Raw genomic sequence first — 22337 nt, forward strand, 5'->3', positions numbered from 1 at the left:
AGAGCTCAGGATAATCCCATTTGGAGGAAGAAGGGAGGAGGGCAGGCTACACTTGGGAAAACTATTTTCAGTAGATCTGTTTTCTCTAACCCCATTTTCCTCATTATGACCAGCTAATGCTGACAGACTGGTTTAGAAGAATTAAACCCCATTATATGCTACAGACAAGTCAATGAGGCCTGGAGTCGGACCCTCCTTTAACATGAGTAAAATAAAGATCCCCTGTGGCTTTTAATTCCTTTTGATTTAGTTACTTAATTGAACCTGCACTGTGCTTTCCTTATAATTGATTACCACGTGGAAAAGGTAATGAGACAGAAAACTTTATTTTCTCTCTGGTGATTTTTACGGTTATCATGGAAATGTTTTTTTCTGCTTCCTTTTGAGATATAAACATTCTCAATATAGGCAAGGAGAAATCAAGTTTTTAAATTTCCTTTAAATTGAATCACTCTCAGACTTTATTTACTTGCCAAGTTTGTCCTTCTTCCATTTGCATATGTTCCCCTTTCCTTTTTCTTCCTTTTTATTTGTTATCTATCTTAGCTACCTTCTGCGTAGCAAAGGTCACATGGGCTCTATGCACACAGTAGCCAGCTAATGCACCCAGCTTCCCCACCCGTCATGAAGTTATGGGTATTTCTTTATGGTACACAGAGCTGGCTGAGAGTTAAACAGTTCAAGACTGAAAATCGTAGGGAGTTGCCAAGTTTCCCCACCCCTTGTCTTTGTTCATACATCTTTTTGCCTTGAAGCAATTTTAATAAAGACTATGTAACAACACGGTGTTGGCATAGCATGAGCAACATTATTCCATCTGTTTCTAGGGAAAATGTAAAAACATGTGTTAGTATAACACCGAGGTTCCAATTTTCAACAGTTAAAAAATCAGCAATACTGAAGTTAAATGCTGCTTTTCAGAGCTATTGAACAATTTTCATTGCCATTGTTTTTTAGGCAGTCAAGTTCAGATGCCTGAGCACCCACTCTTCGAAACTAAGGCTCTGTTTGCTATTTTGATTTGGGCAGCCAGAATCCTTGCTTTCTGTTGAAAATGTTGCAGAGCTGTTACGTTAAAGAGTACTCAGTCTCTCACTGTATGTTTGGTATTTGCAAACATTCATCTTAACTTCTATGAGAGTTAACCTTACATTAGACAGAGAGCTCGAGGATGATAATTCAAATACTTTGCTAATCCTAGATTAGAAGTAAAGAAGAAGCATGAAAAGAAATATTCAATAATTTTTGGAATTAGGGCCTTCTTTTTTACTTGTCTTTTCTTTTCCTTTTTCCTGTGAATTATAACAATAACCCTGGTAGAGTTTTTACTGAACCGCACATTTTAAACAGTGATGATAGAATATCCTGTCAGCGCAATAGTGACGATTTATGCCAAAAGTCTCATTTTAAGAGTAATGTTGGTGCAGTCAGGAAACAAAATGATGCAGCATGTGTCTTCCTGGCATTCGTACCTAGTGAGAACAGCTTTCATTGCCAGTGTTGCAAACTCAAAACAATGTTCACAGGGAGATATTCATTGTCACAGAACAGTCTTACTGCATAAGGTGTAGAGCAAAGGGGTGATTCTGTACAAATCAAGCAACTGAAGAGCAAACAAGGAGAAAAAAAGATCTTGCCTCCCTTCTTGCCTCCCTTCTTGCCTCCCTTCTTGCCTCCCTTCTTGCCTCCCTTCTTGCCTCCCTTCTTNTCTTGCCTCCCTTCTTGCCTCCCTTCTTGCCTCCCTTCTTGCCTCCCTTCTTGCCTCCCTTCTTGCCTCCCTTCTTTCCTTTCCTCCTTTCTTTCCTCCTTTGTTTATGCTTTTTAGCAAACACTTGTGAAGATAAAGTGTGTAATATTATGATTAATGATTCAAGCAACTTTTCCACAGCTTTCTTTGCATGATTGTGTACCAGCATCTGTGTCCTTTAATTTGATTCCTTTGTGACAGTCCAGAAATGGTTGAATTCAAGTCACTGACCTTTATAATGATATTCAGAGTGTTCCATAATTGTCAAATAGTTCAAGGCCTCTTTCAGGATGATCTTTGAAGTGTTCATGTATTACATTCCACCTTAAAATACACCTTTTTAACACACGTTGCCAAAAAATAGTGGAGAAAGAAATTTGTTCTAAAGAAACATGATATCTATGCTAGGTATGGAAACCATGCTCTACTTTACGTGATAACATTTGCTTGTGGTTACTCTATTTGATGCATGCAATAAATTCAATATACATGGTACTGCGTACTCAAGCCCTTCAGGTAGCACATGATTCTTTGGGGCATTAGGATGCTTGCCATAGTAGACTATATAGTGTGATGCAGGAAAATATCATTTTGCAATATCTGCTGAGCTAATATGCTTGCTTGCGAATAAATCCATGCATGTGCTGAGAAGCAGCTTCTCTGTTTCACCTCACAGTTTTGACTTTATGACTCCACTTGTGCTCTGCAACATGGAGTGCATGAGCCTCAATCATTCTCTATGAGCAGGCCAGCATTCCCAGCAGCTCTGCACTGGCCACGAGACCAGCACAGATCCAGCACACCAGCTCTTGGCAGAGTTTCCATGTGAGGGAGGCCACAGGGGACCCTTCACATCCCCATGACCACCAGAGCCGGCCACTCTCAAATCTGCATTTTTTTTCATGAGGTGTGACTCATCAGAGTCATCAAGTTGTGACCTCGTAAAAATGGCTTCTCTAGAGTGATAGAAACCACAAGATCCCATTACAAGCCATTTCATTTTCAGTGACTAATGGAAGGTCAGATGCAATCAGACAAGAGGAAATTCTTAACTCTTTCTCAGATTCCCTTTTTCCTCTTTAGCAGAAGCAAAGCTCCCCAATAAATGAAATTCAGCTCAGATGGGTATTCTTTGTATACAGTGTGCCAGTACCTGGTTACTCAACAGAAGACTGCGTAATGTCTGTCCAAGTCTTGTTTTTTCTTCCTGTATATTAATTCACATTTATCATTTTACAGATCATTTAAGTGATCGTGGCATGGAGGAAAGCATCAGGGTTACAGACTGGATTCCTGGAGCAGATGAGTTGACCTTCATAGTCAGACAACAGAACAAGCTGTCGAAGTCCATGTAGCCAACTCTGCAGTCAAAAGCAAAGTGCTGGGACTCAGGAGGTCTCGCTTGTTAATTTAACTGCAAGTAAATGAAGAAATGCTGTTGGCCGTGTTAATGTAAGTGATTCAACATAGACTGGCTCTCAGACCTATGCAGAGCTCTTGTAAAATTTATGTTCACTTGTGCTAAAAAATGTGGGGGAACGGGACTCATGAGCAAGGCCTGGGAACTAAGTTTATGGCTGACAGAAGGGGCAATGCATGAATTGGCGGACAGACTATGGAGCAGCATGAATGCTTTGATCATAAAATACTTTTTAATATCTGTTGAGTTCACTTCAGCATAGGGCCAGGCTAAATGTATACACAAGAGTCTGTGGTATTGTGGGCTCTGCGTTGTTCTTAAAATTGAAGGACTACTGATGGAGTCAGAGATCTGCACAGCCAAAGTTTAACTAAGTGACCTTGAAGTCAGCATGAACATATGTAATATAATGCGAGCAATTATATACAGTATTTTTTTTGCCTCTCTTCCTATATTGCTTCCTCCATATTGTTATATCTATTTTCAGCTCAGTGCAGGCCTGAGGGATAACGGCAGATGACTCATGGACCAGACACCAGTGACAATGCATTACTCTGTGTCTGTTGGCCAGGTGCTACTGACTGAAATCACTGGCTCTACCTCAGTTCACTGCAGCAAAGTGTCTGGTCTTGCTTGGATTTGCTTGAGAAATGACCTTTATTGTTCTTATCCTCATTCTCACCTTATGCAGTCTCTGTGCGTGTGTGCACCAAAGTCACCTCCCCTGCAAGGGTGGACAGATTTAGGGATGCTCAAAATGGCACAGGTAAGTGAGGTGAATTTTATTTTTTGAGTTCTTTATTTGTCTTTGCAAAGAAAGCTTCTAAAAATGGCTTGTAATTGCAGGTGAGGAGGTAACTGTTAGCAACAAATGAGCTTCTGTGCCGTTCCTCCCAGCCACAGTCTGGGGGAGTTTAGGAAGCTGTGTAACCACAGGGATATTTCTTTCCCTTGCCGTGTCTTTATAGGACTCACTATCTGTAATTTTGCCAAAAGCAGTTTTAAAATCTTTATACATGGCATGGACATATACATGGTGAGGTCTTGCGGCTAGGGTTGTTAGGATAGCATGGTTAGGTTGTGGCTGGATTTGATGATCTTGAAGGTCTTTTCTAACCTGAGCACTTCTATGACTCTATGATCACACTGTATGGATTCTTGCCTAGGATTGTGGAACAGCATATGTTATGAAATATGTTATGAAAGTAAGAAGATTCTTCTCAAGTGTCTGCATCTTTAAATGAGCAAAAGGAAACAAAAAGAGCATTATCAGGGGGTCTGAGTCCTGGAGGTCCAGCTCAGTCCTTCTAAGGATCTGTGTGCCTGTCATTTTGCTTTAGTTTCATCAAATAAGAAAAGGTGATGAAAACCAAGGAAATGAGCCGAAGTGACCCCTTGCTGGGTTAACTGAACACAGTGACAGATTAGAGGCGCTGGTGGGCTCCCCTGCCTAGAATAATATACAGCTGATATGTGTGATAAAACAAACAAAAGCTTCCATCCTATGGATTTTACTGGAGTTCAGATGTTTCCTGCCTGTGACAAGTGATAAGAACAGATTTTTCAGGTTTCTTATTATAAAACCTTTCATAATGACATCTTCCATACAGTCATCAGTAGCAGCAAAATATGTATCTCTTAGAAGCCTATGAGTATTTTGATAAAATGATGACTAATTCCATTCCCTTCTCTGCGTGTTGTTATCGATCCTTTTAAAGGCTCTCGTTTAATGACTTCCTTTCTGCAGTACAGGGGATTGCTGACTGGGCATTTCTTAGTAGTTTGGGTCTAGAGGATATCTGGCTAAAGATGAATGAAGTTATGCTTTCATTGGCTTGCTTCTGTTGTTTCATGTTCCACTGCCTAGGAGTTTTTTAAAGAAAATCATCAAAGCGAATAATCTGTTCCATACTGCAATTATAAATCCTGAGGAGAAAAGTAGGCTGCATCATTTTTAGTACAAATTGAAAAGCCTCAGTCTGGGGATACCAGAAGATATATCAGGCTGTGCTAGAGGTAGAATTAATCCATTCAAACCCAAGCATAAAAAGAGACTTCAGGTTTCTGTGAAACAGAGCTCAGATACTGCAGCTGGCTTTATGCCAGGCTTTAGGCCATGTAGAAACTAACTAATGCATAAAGTCTACGCAACATATTGTGCATTGAACCCTATATTAAAGTATCTATTCAAAATCCTAGTGCAAATACAGTGTATTTGAAGGCCTAAAGTTAGTTGACATCCTGTCAGGAGCAGAAACAGTGACAGCGTTAACACAAAGAATGTGAATTGGGTCTTTTTCCCAGGACACTGATTTACAGGGTTGAGCTTGGAACAGCAATAAAAGTGATTTTAAAATGATCTCACAGTAATGGAAGAGTGTGTGTTGGAATAAAATGTGTGTGTAACGCACACAGCAACTAAAGGGAAGATACTCAGATGAAAACATTGATGTGAAGATCAGTAAGTATCCAGCTTCTTGCATAACCAGCTTAGAGAAATGGAATACATTTGGAGACTGCCTTAAACGATTATGTCCAAAAATCTTACCTGGCTTTGACCTTTTCAAACTCACTATTAATGCAGAAATGTGTAATGGAAGTGCATTGTAATGCTGAATATTAATCTTTTACCATGGCTTTTCAGCTCATGCAAGAAAATTATATATGACTCTAAGGAATACTGCAAAAAATAAACCAAAACAACCAAAACCCCAAACAGCAAAAAACCACAGCACAAATCCAGAGTGAATCCATCCATGAGACACAGTGTTGAACTGCTTTTAGATTGGCACTAATCAGCTGCTATGTGACAAGGTGGTTTGAGAGACATTTACTTAAGATCCTGAGGCCTCATCAGTTCTTATCAATGTGAAAGCCTGTCCATTACTGCTATTAAACTTACAGAGCAGATCCCTGAGTCTATTATGGCTTTGCTTTATGATTCTGACTTGAGAAAGTCTATCTGAAGGACTCTTCCACCAAAGCACAAACCCTGGGGACCAAATGTTACATCTGGCTTGGTACCCAGCCTCCTGTTGAGTGTTTGTCTTGTGTAAAGAGGCAAGGCCACTGAGATGCTTGGTGTCACCGTGCATGAGGCTGTCATCCTAAACATAAGCACCAAACACAGGTGAGCTAAAGCTGTCCTAAACGTACAAAAACTTAAACTATTGCAGACCGTGGGTGTGCTTTGTCCATCTGTGGCTTGGCAGAACATATTACTCACCACCACCTGAAGCTGACACAGTGTAGGTGCTCCTTGGAAGGACTAGCATATATGAGATCATTGTGTTTCTCCCTGCAGACACCTGTTGAGCAGCATGCACAGCAAACTGGACAGTTTATGTTTTTGTTCTTATGAAGTGCAAAGGAGAACAGACATAGAGACGTATATGAGATATTTTTCACTCTAAGTGGGCAGGTGTTAGGAAAGAGCTATAAAGTTGTTTATTGAGAAATGTACATGCTGTGTATTTAAGTGGATATTAGAAATGAGAAAATCATGGTCTTCTTAAAAGAAATGTGGATAACATACCCAGCTGCAGAAATTATAGCACAGATTGAGTATGGGGCATTGGCAGCATACTTGTGTACTGCGCCTCACTACTTCATTTGCATTGAAAAAACCCAGAGTTTACTTACTTTCTCTTTTTGCAGAGATGTGTGGTTTGCTCTCCTGCTTTTGCTTAACTGGCCAGCAAGTAAATTCAGAGTGAGTGGATCAGCTCAGGAACAAAGAAGGACCCGAAGAGCTCAAAATAACAGTAAGTACTACCAAAATTATTTTTCTTAATATGTAAAAATAGCAAATGCCCCATTTTTTAACCTGGAGGAAGCGGGCTTCAGTCTGTGTTCCTCCAGACACAAACAGGTACATCCTTTGGAGATGATGTAAATTTGTAATTACTCCTGGGAACAACACAGACTTTTTTTCCCACTCTTCACTTTATCTCGTGTGGAAGATGTGGCTCTAAGGGTTACATTAGAGTGCAATTGGTTTAGCAGTGTATGGGGATGTGATCTCTGATGTAAGTCATTTAAGCAGGTGCCATGTCGTATTAATTGCAAACAAAGGGCTTGCTGAACCACCTATCAGGTTGCATTAATCAAAGTTAATGAATTATTTATTTATTAAGACGCGTCCTCCGGCATCTGCACATTCTGCTGGAAACTGTTCAGATGGCAGCTCAGGCCCTTCAGCTGAAACATACATCTGGCTATGAAATACACCACTGGCATCACCACTGGGGGAAGGAGGTGTGGAGAAGGGTACTGGAACATGTTTCCTGTACTGTTAGTTTTCTAACCCTTATAATTTCCTCCTATGTCAGACTGTGATGCTCTCCTCTTATCTCCCCAACAGCACCTGGAGCTTTGCTTCCCTCCAGTCAAAAGCTGGGAGCTTATTACCTTTGAGTCTTACCCAGTGACACCTGCATACAACATACATTATGCCTCTGATTGGCTGTGTGCTGCTTTTGCATTCCTGTTAGTTGATTCATCATCTCAATGTAAAGCAAGTTCTTAAATCTTGAGCTTCAAGCTATAATTAGTGAACTTGTAAAGAGGTAGATTACAGATTATCCTTTAAAATTTATGTTTTCCAAGATTTGTTTACTACTGATATTAAGAAAATGCAAACATCTTTACAGTTATATGTCTTTTTTATTAAGCTTTTGCTCTGTATTGTTTATGTTTGTTTCCTTTGGTGTTCAGCAGGTTCACAGACAGCTCTTGCTGCCTCCATAAAACTCCTAGAAAGCATCCCAAGGAGGGCTACAAAGATGGTGAAGGTTCTGGAAGGTTCTTTCTAACTCAGTGTATTATGTGATTCTAAAGGAGGGGCAGTGACCGGCAACGATGGAATCATCACAAAGGGGAGAATCTGCACCTCGTGGGAGGCAGTCAGGGTGCTGGGTGCACTTATCACACTTGCCTGCCTGCATCATACTGCTTTCTTTCTCCTCTGCCTCCGTTCTTCCACATGAGGACTCAGTTACGAGAACGCCAAGGTAAGAGGAGCTGATTGCATTTGAACAAAGAAGGTGTGGTGTTGAGCTTTCCTGAGGAGATAGGCAAAGCCTATGGCATGGGGGCAGGGTGGTGGAGCTTCTGCTCTGCAGAACAGGGAACTCCTAAGGCTACCAGTCCTACAAGAAGTGGTCAGGGGAAGCAGATTTGGGCCACGGACTTTCACAAAACATGTGTCCAAACTAAAAGTATCTGAGACTGCACCAGCAGTTCGTTGTGAAGCTGACAAAAGCCACAGGCATGCAGCACTAGGCAGGACAAAGCAGTGCCCGAGGTTTCTGCATCCATCACAAGTAGCACTCATGACACCATGTTTGACCAGGGATGCTATGTTTGCCAGAGCCTTCAGGACCTTACTGCATGCTCTGCCTGGGGCAGGGAGAAAGAGCAGGCCTTTATAAGGCAGTCTTGGTGCTTTCAAGTAGGATGTTCTGCCTCTGGGTGTATTATAAGCCACTTTTGCAAGCAGAAAAACTGTTGCAGCTTTTAACAGTTTCTGTAATTTGGTCTGGGCCTTGGTAGTGAGACTTGGGCTGTGAGAGCCAATCCTGAGCTCCTGGAATCTCTGCTGTGTTGCTCTACAGACTTTACAGAATGATGAGCACCAAAGCCAGGCTTTGTCACCACAGCAAGAAGGCTTGCATCTCCTGTACTCACAGCTGTCCCCTGGGCATGAGAGCATCTTGGGCATGGCCCATCCTCACTGTATATCCTGAGCCATCTTGTTGAGATAGTTGCATGACCCAGCTAGGGAGCTAAATCATAGAATCATAAAATCACCAAGGTTGGAAGAGATCTCCAGGATCATCCAGTCCAGACATCCACTCACTACCAATTATCTCCCCACTAAACCAAGTCCCTTAATACAACATCTGAACGTTTCTTAAACGTTTCTTTATAATTTTGATACTTGTGCTAATCTCCCATGGATTCATGGCTGGAGACATCACAAAAGAAAACAAACCTCCTCCAAACAGTTGTGCGTGTATAAATCACCTACATATGTTTCTTGTTCCTTGCTATGCATGGATTTCTTTTTAATATAATTCTTGGCACGGCAGAAACCGTGTTGGTGACATTATTAGCATTGTTGGCCTGGAATGTTTTTCATAACACTGAGTTTGTTGGTACAGAGCGTAAATTAGTTGTCAGTTCTTGAGAAATCAGAACGTAATTGCTGATCAAACATTTAAAATATGATTTGTATTAGCGATGACTTTCCCTATAAATTCTTTCTTACGGCCATTAGGCAGGAAGCCAAAAGCTGACAGTGTGGCAGCTCTGCTCAGCAGTCACAGTTTGGAGTGCAGCTCCAGGCTTCTATTCTTGACTGAATTTCTCATGTTTTTCAGAGGTTTTTTTTTCTTCTTTTTTTCTTCTTTTTTTTTCTTTTTTTCCTTTTTTGGCAAGAAAATCTTGAAAATAAGTTTAGGCCAACCTGGAATACATCTTTCTCCCATTCTGCCTTTCCAGGACTGCTGTCAGGCTGACAGATCAGTTACTGCACAGCTCTCTCTGTTACACTCTATAGAAATAAACCTGCATTTCTTCCCAGAGTACTCTCCATCACCCTGACTTCTTTCAGAGCCGTCACAAAACGGGTGTGGAAACAAAGTTCTTTTTGCAGACACCTGTACAGAAAGTGGGTTTCATCTGCGAAACCACAGAATTAGCGAGAGAAAGACAAAGTAGAATTTATTTATTTATTTATATTTTCTTATGCAGTTCAGCTCCAAATATAATGCTTTAACAGGTTAATCTACCCTTCCTTCCTGTCGGCGTTGACATTATCATTCCGTGAGTATTGTTCCTCTGACCTGCACGTGCCTCTTTTGACAACGTAGCGTGCAAACCAATCATTCGCACTCCACTGAAGTGCTGTTCATCTGATAGATAGAAAATTCTTGTCAGAGAAAGGGGAGGAGAAAGAGATTTCTATGGGAAGAAACACCAGTGCTACACAGGAACCCACTACTGATGGGGAGCAAAGAACAATGATGCTTCCCATTGCTTCAGCACCCCAATGACTGAACTTTCCTTCTACAGATGTTGGGAAGGAAAATGCTAATCCAGTATTAATGATGTCAGATTATCTCAGCATAGTTCAGGATAGGTAGAACAGCAGACCAAATGGCTATACTATTATGGCAGATCAAATCTTCATCGCTCTCCTTGTTCAGTATCTTCTGCTTACTCTTAAAATGTGAAGCTTGTTTGTTCAGTGGCTGACAAAGAAGCCTGGCTTCTTGGCCCATAAACTCCCACCTCTGCTCTGAACTCCTCAGCAGGTTCCCAGAAGGCATGCACCAGAGCTGGTTGAACCTGCATGACCAACTCAGCTCTTCAGAGCAAATTCCTTTCTCCTTTTGCTGGCTACATATTTCTCTGAGCTCATTTCTTTGTCTACGTTGTCATCATCTGGAGTTTGCCTTTAGGATAATACCAGCAGTTAATGTTTACACCATATTTGAAAAGTCTGAAGTATCAATTTAGAAAATTCATTGTGTGTGTGTGTGTGTGTGTGTGTGTGTGTGTGTGTGTGTGTGTCCCCTCCTGATGCTCTTTCCCAATCCAGGCACGCCAGTTTCTCTCTGTAACCTGTTGTCTTGCATCCCAACAACTGGTACCTGCTCTCAGCTTCATCCATGTCTGTTTAACTCATGTGCTGCTGCTGAAGGTACAGTGTGGAACTGGTTGGTTATATGCTCTTAGTTGCTTCATTTTATAATAGTGATACTGGCTTCAAGCGTGCTTGTAAAACCTCTGGAGAGTATCAAAGAAAGTGAAAACTTGCTGAATGCAGATGAAGTTTTGGGAGATGGATTTGTGCTGGAACCTTCTATTGAGCATGTTTAAACTAGGAAAGAAGGATTTTTTTTTGGTTGTGTAGTTTCTTTTTACTCCTCTTTGTGGAAATTCTAACTCTTTAGATATAAAAGCCATCACAGTAGCAAATATCAGGTCCATGCTCCATGGTGTGCAGTTCAGTGTTTCTCATGCAAAGATGTTATGGACATAGAATTTCAAACAAAAGCTTCTACTTTGGAAATAGACCAAAAATTTTGCTGAAAATATTCAAAAATCTTTTGGCTCTACAGAGCCATTGGGGTCAATTAAGAACAAATAGTTACAGCTTGAAAAAGGAATATGATAAAAGGAGGGCAGAGAGCAGGAGTGTTGACTGCCAGGGTCCATGACATGAAAGCAACTGGTTACAATGGTGCTTATAATGGAGTGTGTGCAAACATCCACCGGTAATAGTCTAGCTAGGGCAGAAAGGCAAAAACCCTTTTCTGTGGTAGTCTTCCTACCCCTCCTTTCCTGAGGGGCAGATCAGTTTCCAGCTCAGATGAGTTTGAGTAAACTGCTCTTGTGGTATCAGAGGTAGTATTTTTAGTGGGCACAAATGAGCTTGGTTGCAGTGGAAAGAGCAACTGCCTGGTTTTTCTGAGTTCATTGCAGCTGGCTTTGGTGACACTCCATGTTAAGTGGGAAGAGCCAGTGAAGCGTGGCATGGCATTACTTGTTTTCCTCATCTCTTAATTTTCCAGGCTGATAAACATGGTAGAGGAAATGCACACACACAATTAATATTAAAGTATGTGGTCGGAACTGCTTAGCTACAGGATTTCCCCACAACCATGAGGGTTCAGTTCAGCCAGAAAATCCCAAGGCAGCCTCCATGTTGGGCCTTGTATCAGCACAGGTGTTCTATGGGGAATGCTTCCCTCTAGACCTGGTGTGTCCCGGGCTGATCCATCTCCTAAACTCAGGTCAAACTCTTATTCACCAGCACAGCTCTCAGCCAGCTCCTGTGATTGATTCCTGTGTACATAAACCTAAGGGTACTCTTGTTGCGTCCAGCAGCCTGCTCTTATTCTCCCTTTGCTCCTCTTCCACATAGAACCTTTGTTCTGTTGAACCATCATGTCATGATTCTCTTCAAGCTATCAACAACCCCTTCCTCATCCGTCGTGCCCAAGTCCCAACTACTTTCATTTTATTCCCTCACTAAGGAAACAGAGGGAAAAAAAGGCTCATGAAGCAGTGAGAATCACTGCCAATCCTGGCTATGAGCTCACTGGTTTTCAGAAAATAATGATGATTTAAAATATGGTGCTTGGATAGATCCAGAGTTGCACAATGGGTGTCTTTGACTGTATTTCAGATGGTTTACTCTGATCTTGGGTTCTACTTTTCCATTCCCTAACAACTCCTACCTCTGACTTTACTCTTGACATTTCCTGTTTCTCCTGTTTGCTTGCTGAATTGCTTTGGCTGGGGGGAGGACCTGTTTTTACCAGCACCCACGGGACAAGTTGTTTTTGTTTCCAGGAGATTGGCCAGTTGTGGCTGAAATTTCTCCATCACTGTTGTTCTTAGCTATAAAAAAGTAAATCATCAGAGTCAGTAAGTACTCACCTGACGCATTGCATTTCAGTAAAGTTGTCTGTGGTCTGAGATGAAATTCAGCCCACTCCTGTTTCTGCCCTTCATGGGCCCTCTTCATGGATGACAGCCCAGGTACTCCAGGCTCTTACTAGCCGGATCCTTGTGCCCTGCTAAACAGCCACACAGAAATCCAAACCTTAATGGACATTTTGAGATGATTCCTGCTGGAGGACAAAAGCTCATCGAAGGTATTCATTTTGGCTCAGTGATATTTTTCCTCACTAATTGCTGTCTTGAACCCAAAATGCCTCCAGCATAGTGGAAGCAGCAAGAAAATGTAGTGTACGAACTGAAAGAAATGGAAAAAACAGATCAGACTGTTCTTAACATTAAAAGACTGACCAGAACATCTCGACGATGCCCTAGCAGTAATGAGTCATATCACACGATGGGCTAAAGAGTAATACATAAAAGATTCTTGTTTCAATCCCCTGCTCACACCAGAATGTTGACTCCTCACTACTGACGTTTCTTTTCACTCATCAGCAGGCTACTATCTGCTGTTTTGGATGAGATAATTCCTCTTGGAGAAAAAATATGAAAAGGAAAAGAGAATCCCTGCCCTGCTATTCATCAAGCCAACGGGAATAGCATTCAGAAAACTCTGGTACTGTGAAACTGGTTCACCTTTTCTTCCAGCTTTGGCTGATTATTCTGAAAGTTGACTAAGCAATGCCTTTGGGGGTTTTTTTTCTTCCTTTCCTATTGCACGTTAGCAAAGTAACAATTTTACTCTGAGATAAAGCGTACATTTCACAGGTGATTTCATCATCGGCAAATGGGCTTTTGCCACATCTTTCTGAGAAAACAGTCTTGCATTGCTTACAATCAGAAGTTGACTAAAAAAATTCTAGTTTAAATCAAATTGTAGTAAAAATGCTTTTGTGACCTGAAAATTCAGTGCTGCAATGGGTGGATCAGTTTTAGCTAAGGCAGAGCACTGGGAACTGTCAGAAAATGTGCCAAAGAATGAGGTCATGGCAGAGTTCTGGCATCCACAGTCATGGTCTTCAAGGGCCTGAGTGCTGGGGAAGGAAGGCCTACAAGACACACAAGAGCAACCATGTTTCTGCTAGAGCTGGGGGCTTTTGTCACAGATCACATAGATGCTTGGCTGTGAGCTCTCTTGCAAGTGGGCAAGTTGTTCCACAGACATTCCGAAGTGTGCTGTAATGTATTCATGACTTTCATTAATATGTTCAGCAATTAATTCAGCACACCTGCAAGATAAATTAGATGTCTAGCATTGCGGGAAGCTGTTTTGCTGACACAATGCAGGGAATGGAAAGGTGGCTGTCTGCGGGTTTGAGGGCCCAGACTACAGTCAGATCAGCAGTGCTGCGTCTGGCATGCTCTTGTATAGTGCTGGGATAGATGAATGATGACTATGGGCAAATTGTTTTCATAGTTTGAGAGAGAAAAGCAGCTTGTTGCTGGTCCAGATTTTGTAATTCAGAAGTTCTCTGTGGGTTTAGATGAAAGGCAAGTTGATGGATATTCAAGTTTGGTGAGCACCTGCATGGGAAAGCTGTGTTCTGTGGTCATCCTGGCCCACTGGGCTCACCTAGTAAAGCAGCTTACAAGTAGTTTGTAAGTTTTGGGGTGGTTCCAATCACTCTTTTATAGCCCATATATATATTTTTAAATTACTGTTTAATGACGTATACAGCAATAGTCCAAGACAGGGCTTGAATGCTATTAGAGTCATATCCAAATGTTGCCAGTGTCAGATTAGAAGCCTGAGCCAAGCAAATAGACACAGTTTTTCCTTCCTTCCACCTTCTATTTTTCACTCTTTTCCTCATAAAAGTGACTAAAAATAATGTGCCCTGCCTGCCTCATTTGCTAAGTAAAACATGTATACCTGCTTGTTAAACTGTAATTTTAGCTTCACTTTGATTGATAGCTCAAGTAGGAAAGGTTTGAATTTTCGTCTTGTACAGACACATTCAAATTAGGTGGCAGGTCTGTTGGATGCACTGTTTATGTGCAGACTGGAGCTTCCCAAATGACTGAAAAAAGTTTAAATGAACTTAATGAATTTTAATTTCTTTATTTCCTTCTCTTTTTCTTTTTTTTTTTTGCTGGTGCTTTAACAAGGTCAATAAAGTACTTGATGTTTTGGAATGGTGTGTCCTGAGTGAAGTGCAGCCAGTGCTGCAGCTCTTTCTACATGCTGTTCATTGGGTTGGGGTCTGCTAGGGCTGCCGATGGGACAGCCTTTACCACTGGCTTGGGCCCATGATGCTTGTGAGGGAGGTGCTGAGGTGGAGTGGCTAGAAAAATGCTGCCACTAAAGCACCGTAGGGTAATATGGGACCCTTAAAAATATAATCATCTTAGTGTTTTGTCCAATTGCATGTTCTAAAGCTTCATGTTAATACTTGAAGCAAAGACTGGTTTTTGTTGTGGTTTGGTTTTCTGTTTTTCATGTCTTCATGCATATTTGAAGCTGGTAGATTAAGAGCACTGCATGTCCCCTAGTCCCTGTAGGGGCTGTATGCACAGCCAACCACATGCTAGATGGAATTAGAGATCTTTTCCAGCCTTGATGATTCCATGTTTCTGTGCACGACTGCCTGTTGTGAGCTGGCACACTGGGCAGGGAAGGTACCTGTGTGACTTTGAATGCTTCCAGTGAAACACCAGCACTTCTGAGACTAATGGTAATTCTTTGTAGAAGTGGCAAGGATGGGTTTTTGGAACAGAGCACCTGGAGCTGAATTCAGCCTGGTGTGGTGTGGGAGGCTGTTTCAGCTTGAATTCCTTCTTTGTAGGAGGACTAGGAAAAAGGAGAGAAAGATGGAAGCCAAGTGACCCAGATTGAGTCTGAAGCCACTACTTGCTTACTGGTACTTCTAAAAAACTAAGTTGGAGCAACAGTGGCAGGATTAAAATGGCCCTGCTGGATCAGACCAATGCCCTATAGGTGGCTGAATGAAGCAACAAATGTATACAGAATGTGTACAGCCTTTCAATAGCCAGAGGTTTTAACCTCAGCATCTGGACCATCGTGGTCCAGCGAACAATGAATCCACACTCCATCAACACATTTCATGTCTTGAATTCCATGTTAATTTTTTTGCAAAGCACAGCATTTTGTGGCAGGACTAATGTCACTCTCTGTGTCGGGTAGTCACACATTTAATAGTTCATTGTAAGGAAATTTACTTTCTATAGCTTTTTTTCAGACTTGCAGGCAGACATTGTTACTTTACACTCAGTGGTTATTTTACTAGTGAAATGAATTTGTTCTTAAATGTTTTAGGTAAATCATCTTCTCCATTGCAAGCAGATTTCCACCCAGCTCAGATGATGAGAAATCTCAATCTACTTCAGATAAAATTAGCTGGGGGATTATAACCTCTTGTTAGCAATGTGGGTAGTAATATCTTCACATGATAAAAAACAGATTTGGAAGAGAACATCTGCCCAAGCCTCAGGCTGTGAAAGCCAGCTTAAAGTGAAGTAAATTTTGAATGACTGTCACCGAACTTGTGCAGTAGAACCTGAGGGAGTATCACTGTGATAGAACAACCTGATTTGTTGTATCTTGTTTTGGATTTGCTTGGGCTTTGTCCTCTTTGGGTAGGATTCTGTTCTGTGTGAAAAACCTTCAGTCTCTCTGGATGCACAGTCGATGTCTCCTTGTGTCTTTAGATGCAACAGTCATGTAAGTAAGTAAATCCTGATAATAAGTGGGTGAAATCACAAGCTGGTTCACTTCCCTTCCTCTTTTTCCTTGTAATCAGAAGATGAAGCCACTTCAGAAGTGCAGAGGAGGCTGTGTTACCATTGGCATGCCATGCCTGTGGTAAGCACACATTTTAAATCACAGTTGTAGAGCCTGTTTATGCAGACAAATGTCATGTGTTTAAAAATAATGAGTTTATTCAGAAAGAAAAATTCTCCCACAAGTGATTAATTAATGGAGACTCATTCTCAGTGTAACAGCCAGCTAGAATTATTTCAGGCCTTCTCTTGAAGTCAGTTACCTGTTGGAAAATCTGTTCTCTACACAAGTTGGTCCAAGTTCTACAGCTAGAAATAATGAAGCAGTGGTATATAGCAAGAAACAGTCATTTTTTCATAATTGCTTGTCCATCTCATTGTAATACATTAATAAGATTCTGAGTCAGCAATCTGGTTTTTGAAGTTCAAGGTTAAAATAGAGGGAAGGCAAACAGTATATTTTCTGATCACTGATGTAGAGGTGTCATCTGTTTTTTGTGGAGAAAAAAAAAAGGCCTGGGATCCAGTAATTTTGAGATGATTCACATTGTAAAATACTTTGCTTTTTCAAATGTGTATATGGATTTGTGAGAAAGTGAGAGTGACAATCCACAGGTATGACTTTTGACTCGATACTGTAGGTGCTGACTCTTCAGCACCTTACCTCAGACTGCATTTAGCGTGAAAGGAAATAGCTGTATCATAGAGCATTCTAACCAGATTGTAATTGCTGCTGTTCAAGATCATCACTGCAGTTCTGAAACACAGGTAGACACTGTGTGGCTCTGCCAGAAAAGCCTCTGTAGTGGCTCTTTCCCGGTCCTTCAACCCATGTGCATACACAGGTAAACAGGTAAACCATTGCCACAATGGACTGCCCTGCTGGAGCTGCAGCCCATCTTCCCCCCCATTGTAGTTTGGTCTTTGCTCCCTACTTTCAGTGTTTCATAATGGAGTTATAAAAACACATTTCTCAGTGAATCTTGGCAAAGTGACAGCTGAAGAATGATTCTTCCCTAGTAATTTTAAATGCATCAGCTCAGTCAGTGTTAAGATATTCTAAGAAACAGAAGATGGGAGAATAACAGTATTAAAAAAGTGCGATGTCTCAGGTTGATCCTGATGGGAAGATGTCATTTGTCTTTTGATCATAAAAAGATCTGAGATCCAATAATTTCAAAATATTAATGGAATGCTACATAAGCATCAAATGAATATATTGACTGGGGCTGGGACTGCTCTTTTCCTGTAGTTTCATAACATGTCTTGTCTAGTAAAAGAAACAATATGTAATTGTAGGTACCTACGCAGTTGATGGACCAGAAAGGCTTTGGTGGGATTGTTCTTGTCTCTGAATTAAATTGAATACACTTTGTAAAATTTTCTAATTGTATATTTACTCAAGGGTCTGTTCTGATCTTCAGGGTAAGTACTACAACTAAATGTAGTAGAATAAGAGGTATTTTTTTTCTTTATTTTTATGTTTTTTCTTTTGGATTACGCAAACAAAGCTATGCTTTACCTTGCAGTGTTGTAGTTCACCTTTCCACTTACAAAGGTAAAATCCATGTCAGCTGCATAGGAACTTTCAATTGTTTGGAAGGGGTTTCTTTGGCTTGCATCACGAGCTTATTTGAAAGACATTCTAAATATTAAATGAATTATTGTGTTGGCTTTTTCAAATATGCCAATGTAATTGTTTTTGGAAGAGAGACATCCTGCAGTAGTATAACATCAAGTAAAGACTCTGTCCGAGTGTGTGTGGGAGGGAGGAGATCAGGGAAAATGAGATGAAAAGATGTTGGACAGTAGGAAGTGGCTGACAGGCACTTGTAGATTGGAAAAGCAAGAAGTGGGATCCCATGGGATCAAGGCTGCTGATGAGGCAGTATAGAGAAGAAATAGAAGCGGAGGGACCATTGTAAATATTTAATGTCATGTCCAAACTTCTTAGTTCTATGGGAAGCACATAATAATTTCCTTCTCTTCTATGGAATTACTCCTATTTCATGCATTTTCTAAGATCAGAATGCAGCCATGTGTAGCAAAGAGGTTTGTTTTGAGGTATTTTTAGCTTGTGTGAAAAATTTGTGTCATTTTTTTTCTGGTTGTGCCTGCAAAACTGGGGGTCCTAAGACCCTACTGATTCATGCTGCTGCAAGGCACAGCAACGTTTGTTGGTGTGCTAAGCAGGGGGAACCAAAACAATCATATGTTTTAGAGAAGACATGTTTAATGAACCCACACACACTGATTTGCCCCCAGTAGGGATCCTCTGCTACAAATGAGACAACAGCGAGTGTCATTTATGGTGCTTCGTTTTATTGTTTTCTTGACTTGTACCTGATGAGAAAGAAAGGACCTGGGAAACAGCAGAGAGCTTCCTCTGTTTCATCTGCCAAATTTCCTCCGGCAGATGTTACTTGTTGGCAGCCATGCTGTTCTTAAAATACCCAAGAAATATACAATGAAGAACAGCAGTGAAAAAAAAAAAGACTATGGAATACACTTGAAAATATATTGTGTTATTTTAAACTGCTTTTCCAAAAGGACTGTGTTTTTAATATAGTCTGCTTTGCTGAAACATTTCTTAGATGAGAACTTCAAAATGTGGTAGACAAATTGTTTCAGCATGTCTGTGGGATAGGTAACTCCATTTTGCATAGGGAGAAATCTGAACATCAGAGAGCTGAGAACACTGTTTTTCAGCTTTGGTGTTGCTGAATGACTGTCAGAACTATGAGTATTGTATTAAATTTCAACCCTTAAGTCCAATTTAGTCCTCTGCCTTTCCAGCAGGAGGTTTATTAGAACTTCAACTTTTCCATTCACAGGTTATAAAATGAGAAAAGGCAGGGATGAGTGTGAGATACAGCCAGTCAGTCTTGAGATGAACAGTGTGTCTCTGAAGTTAATTATAAGCCCCTAAATTAAAGCATGTCATAAATACGTCAGACTGGATGTAGCCTTCTCAAAGTTCCTCAGCTTGAAACTGTTTAACCTACCAGTACATCTCTTGTCTAAGTTCACAAAATGTGGGCAAATTCCCTAATAACTGATGGCCTTAATATTATTAGTCTTGTGGTGTTTTTGTTGTTGTTGTGTTGTTGTTATTGTTTCAAACAATTTTTGATCACATGTATGCTAGGTATTGATTACTGGGGATGTATGGTCAGCAGCATAAGTGCAGCTCTTTTCATAAGAGAAACCTAAAAGCACAGCAGTCTATGAAGGGTAAAAGTCTAAAAGCATTTTTCAGTTCTCTGAATAAATGCTGTGGTGGTATGAAATGTATGTTGAGGTGGGGCTTCCCTAATGCATTGGCGGTGTACCTTAATTGACTTTTGTTAGGTCCTCCATTGTTTGAAAGAGATAAAAACTTGCTCTAGAAACCTTAAACTCTGTTACTGCCTGTCAGGCTGAAACCAAGCTGTTCTTTGCTGGGTTTTTTATGACAGCTTCCTCCTGGAAGACTAACTCACTGCTGCCAGTGGTCCCAGCCATCGCCTATGAGAGGACTGTGGAGGCTGCCCTGGCATGGAGATATTCATACCTTTCTAATTGGCAAGTGTACCTCCAAAACAAATGTTGGTGCCATGGTGCCATCCCCAAAGGGCCTGAGTGGGCAGAAACACTTTCACTTTGAGAATCTTCACAATAGTTCTTCATGAGGGGCAGAATTAGAGACCAAAAAGAGTCCTTCTCTTTCCCTGCTTCTGTTTCTTAGTCCTCATTTAACATGCATGAGAAGCTGGGAATAGTCACTCTTTGGAGTCACGCTTTACTCTCACGAGAATCATTAAATGTTAGTCTTGTATAAAATCAGCTACATTAGTAATTATTGCCTTTGCCCACACTTCACTTTTCTGCACAGATAAATAGGGAAGCTGGGTGTCAGGACGTGGCGTCTTTGAGTGTTTGCTGTCCAATACTGGATGTCTAAAACCAAAACTCAATGGGTGGCAAGTTACTGGGAGGCACTACCATTTCTTTAGACGTTCACAGAATCACTGAGGTTGGAAGAGACCTCCAAGATCATCCTTAGTACAATGTTTAAATGTTTCTTTATAATTCTGAGGAGGCAAATGAAAGAATAATTTGGTTTTGAATATCTAACGTCTCTTATGACTACATCTCTCCAGCACTTTCTTGAAGCTGTGTAGTTCATTTCAAATTACATTACTGCAAAGGCACCAGAAACATGAACGTGAGCCATTAGCTCATTAGTACCACCAGGAGAAGGTAAAAGAATTAGCAATTTCTGTGATGAGCAGCCACAGCTGAAATACATACTGTCTCTATGGAACTAGATGTGCTGCTAACACCAAGAGCTTGTAATAATATGACCTTTTAAAAACGTATGTTTCATAAATGGAAAAATGAGCTAAAGAGGCAGCTGGTGACGATTTCAAGAAGCTGTACTGCTTGATTAAACACTAACTTAATGTAAATGTAGTATGTGCGAGCAGTGACTACAAGCACAGAGACTGCAGTGTGCCTCTGACAAAGGCAGACAAATACGGACTCTTTCTGTGTGCACGGCAAGTTACCAGGAGTTCAGTAAACTCAGGAAACCTTGTGCCAGAAAGAAAAAATGAGCTGAGAAGTAATAATGGTGATAACAGCGTTCAATGAGGCAGGCATAATGCCTCGATTGATCCTGGCCTGCAGCATCAATGCTGCTTGTCAGAATTTGGTGCAGGGGAATCTTCTCCAAAGTTCATTATGACACTCAAGCTGATCTAGAGCTAAAACTGAGCTTATTTTTTTTCTGGACAGTCACGTTTGCACAGTACCTGGGTGAGGTGAGTACCTCAAAACAACTACCCATGAGAATTAGTACTCAGGGTAAACAGGGAGGGGTTTCCTAGTCATTTATAAAACCTCTGAGTACATCTGTGCTCTTCTGTCTTACTGTCAAGAAACCTGGGCAGTGCGGAGCTTTGTGCTTCTGCTGGTGGCAAGCAACCACAGAACAGCAAATATTGTCCCTCTTTAGTCAACAGAAAAGCAAGTGCAAAATGGGCTGCAGGCAGATCAGATTTCATTTTCAAAATGAGCATTTGGTGCATTCTTTGTGCATTCAATTCAACTCTGTGTCTTCATGCTAAGCAGCTGAAATTCTTGCTCCTGCTTCTTGTGTCACTGTAAGACAGTGCTGACAAGTCAAATCCTCTGGGATACACAGAGTCTGGGCAGGCATCACACACATTTCTTCTTTTTCTGACCCCCAAGGCTATTTTGAACGCTCTAAAAATCATTCTGCAAGTCTTGGGTGTTTCTGAAGATGGCCTGCAGCTCAAGCATGCATATTCACTGTGCTTTGCTGCACCTTTTGGGAAAGAAGTATCTGTGAGCTGCTGTGAGACCATTATTACTTTGGTTAGGTAAAGGTAAAATACAATCGAGAGTATTTATTTACAGCACACACGGCAGGCAAAACAGTCACAGATATTCATATGAGAATAGAACAGTTGAATTGAAAAGGTCTGATAAGGAGCATCAAGTCCAACAGCATCTCAGGTAGAAAAATATCCGTGTGGGCTTGGACCTCTGAGATCTCATCTCACTGTGCCTTTTCCTCTGGCTGGGCCCCTCCTAAAAGATGTTCCTGGGGTTTTGCCACCTCTTCCATGGTGGTCTTGGACGTGCTGGTGGGGTTGCACTGTGGTAGGGATTAGGCTAACTGTTTGTGCTGAGACTTATTTTTTGCTACTGACAGGTTGTCTTTTGCAGCCCCAGTTCCCTCAGCCTCTCCTTGTAGGGCACATTCTCCAAGCCCTTCTCAGGACCTGCTCCAGCACCTCAATGTCCCTTCTGTACTGAGGTGCCCAAAACTGAACACAGTACTCAAGGTGAGGCCTCACCAATGCTGAGTACAATGTATGTTAGGAAAATAAACAAGATACCTGGAGCAACTGAAATGGAAGTAATTGTTTCAGGGAACCACTTTCA

The 22337-nt window shown here is 41.2% G+C and overlaps 1 protein-coding gene across 1 annotated transcript in view; it reads left to right on the forward strand.

Moving 5' to 3' along the window:
- TTC7A (tetratricopeptide repeat domain 7A) overlaps window positions 1-22337 on the forward strand; it is a 229389-nt gene that overhangs the window by 13883 nt on the left and 193169 nt on the right. Inside the window, exons 3-6 of the mRNA XM_032443773.1 lie at window positions 2987-3199; window positions 3655-3933; window positions 6825-6931; window positions 7884-8179. The gene's annotated coding sequence lies outside the window, so the exon portion shown is untranslated. The remainder of the gene's footprint in view (window positions 1-2986; window positions 3200-3654; window positions 3934-6824; window positions 6932-7883; window positions 8180-22337) is intronic.

This window comes from Coturnix japonica, chromosome 3, assembly GCF_001577835.2.
Source record: "Coturnix japonica isolate 7356 chromosome 3, Coturnix japonica 2.1, whole genome shotgun sequence".
In the NCBI taxonomy this organism is placed as follows: domain Eukaryota; kingdom Metazoa; phylum Chordata; class Aves; order Galliformes; family Phasianidae; genus Coturnix; species Coturnix japonica.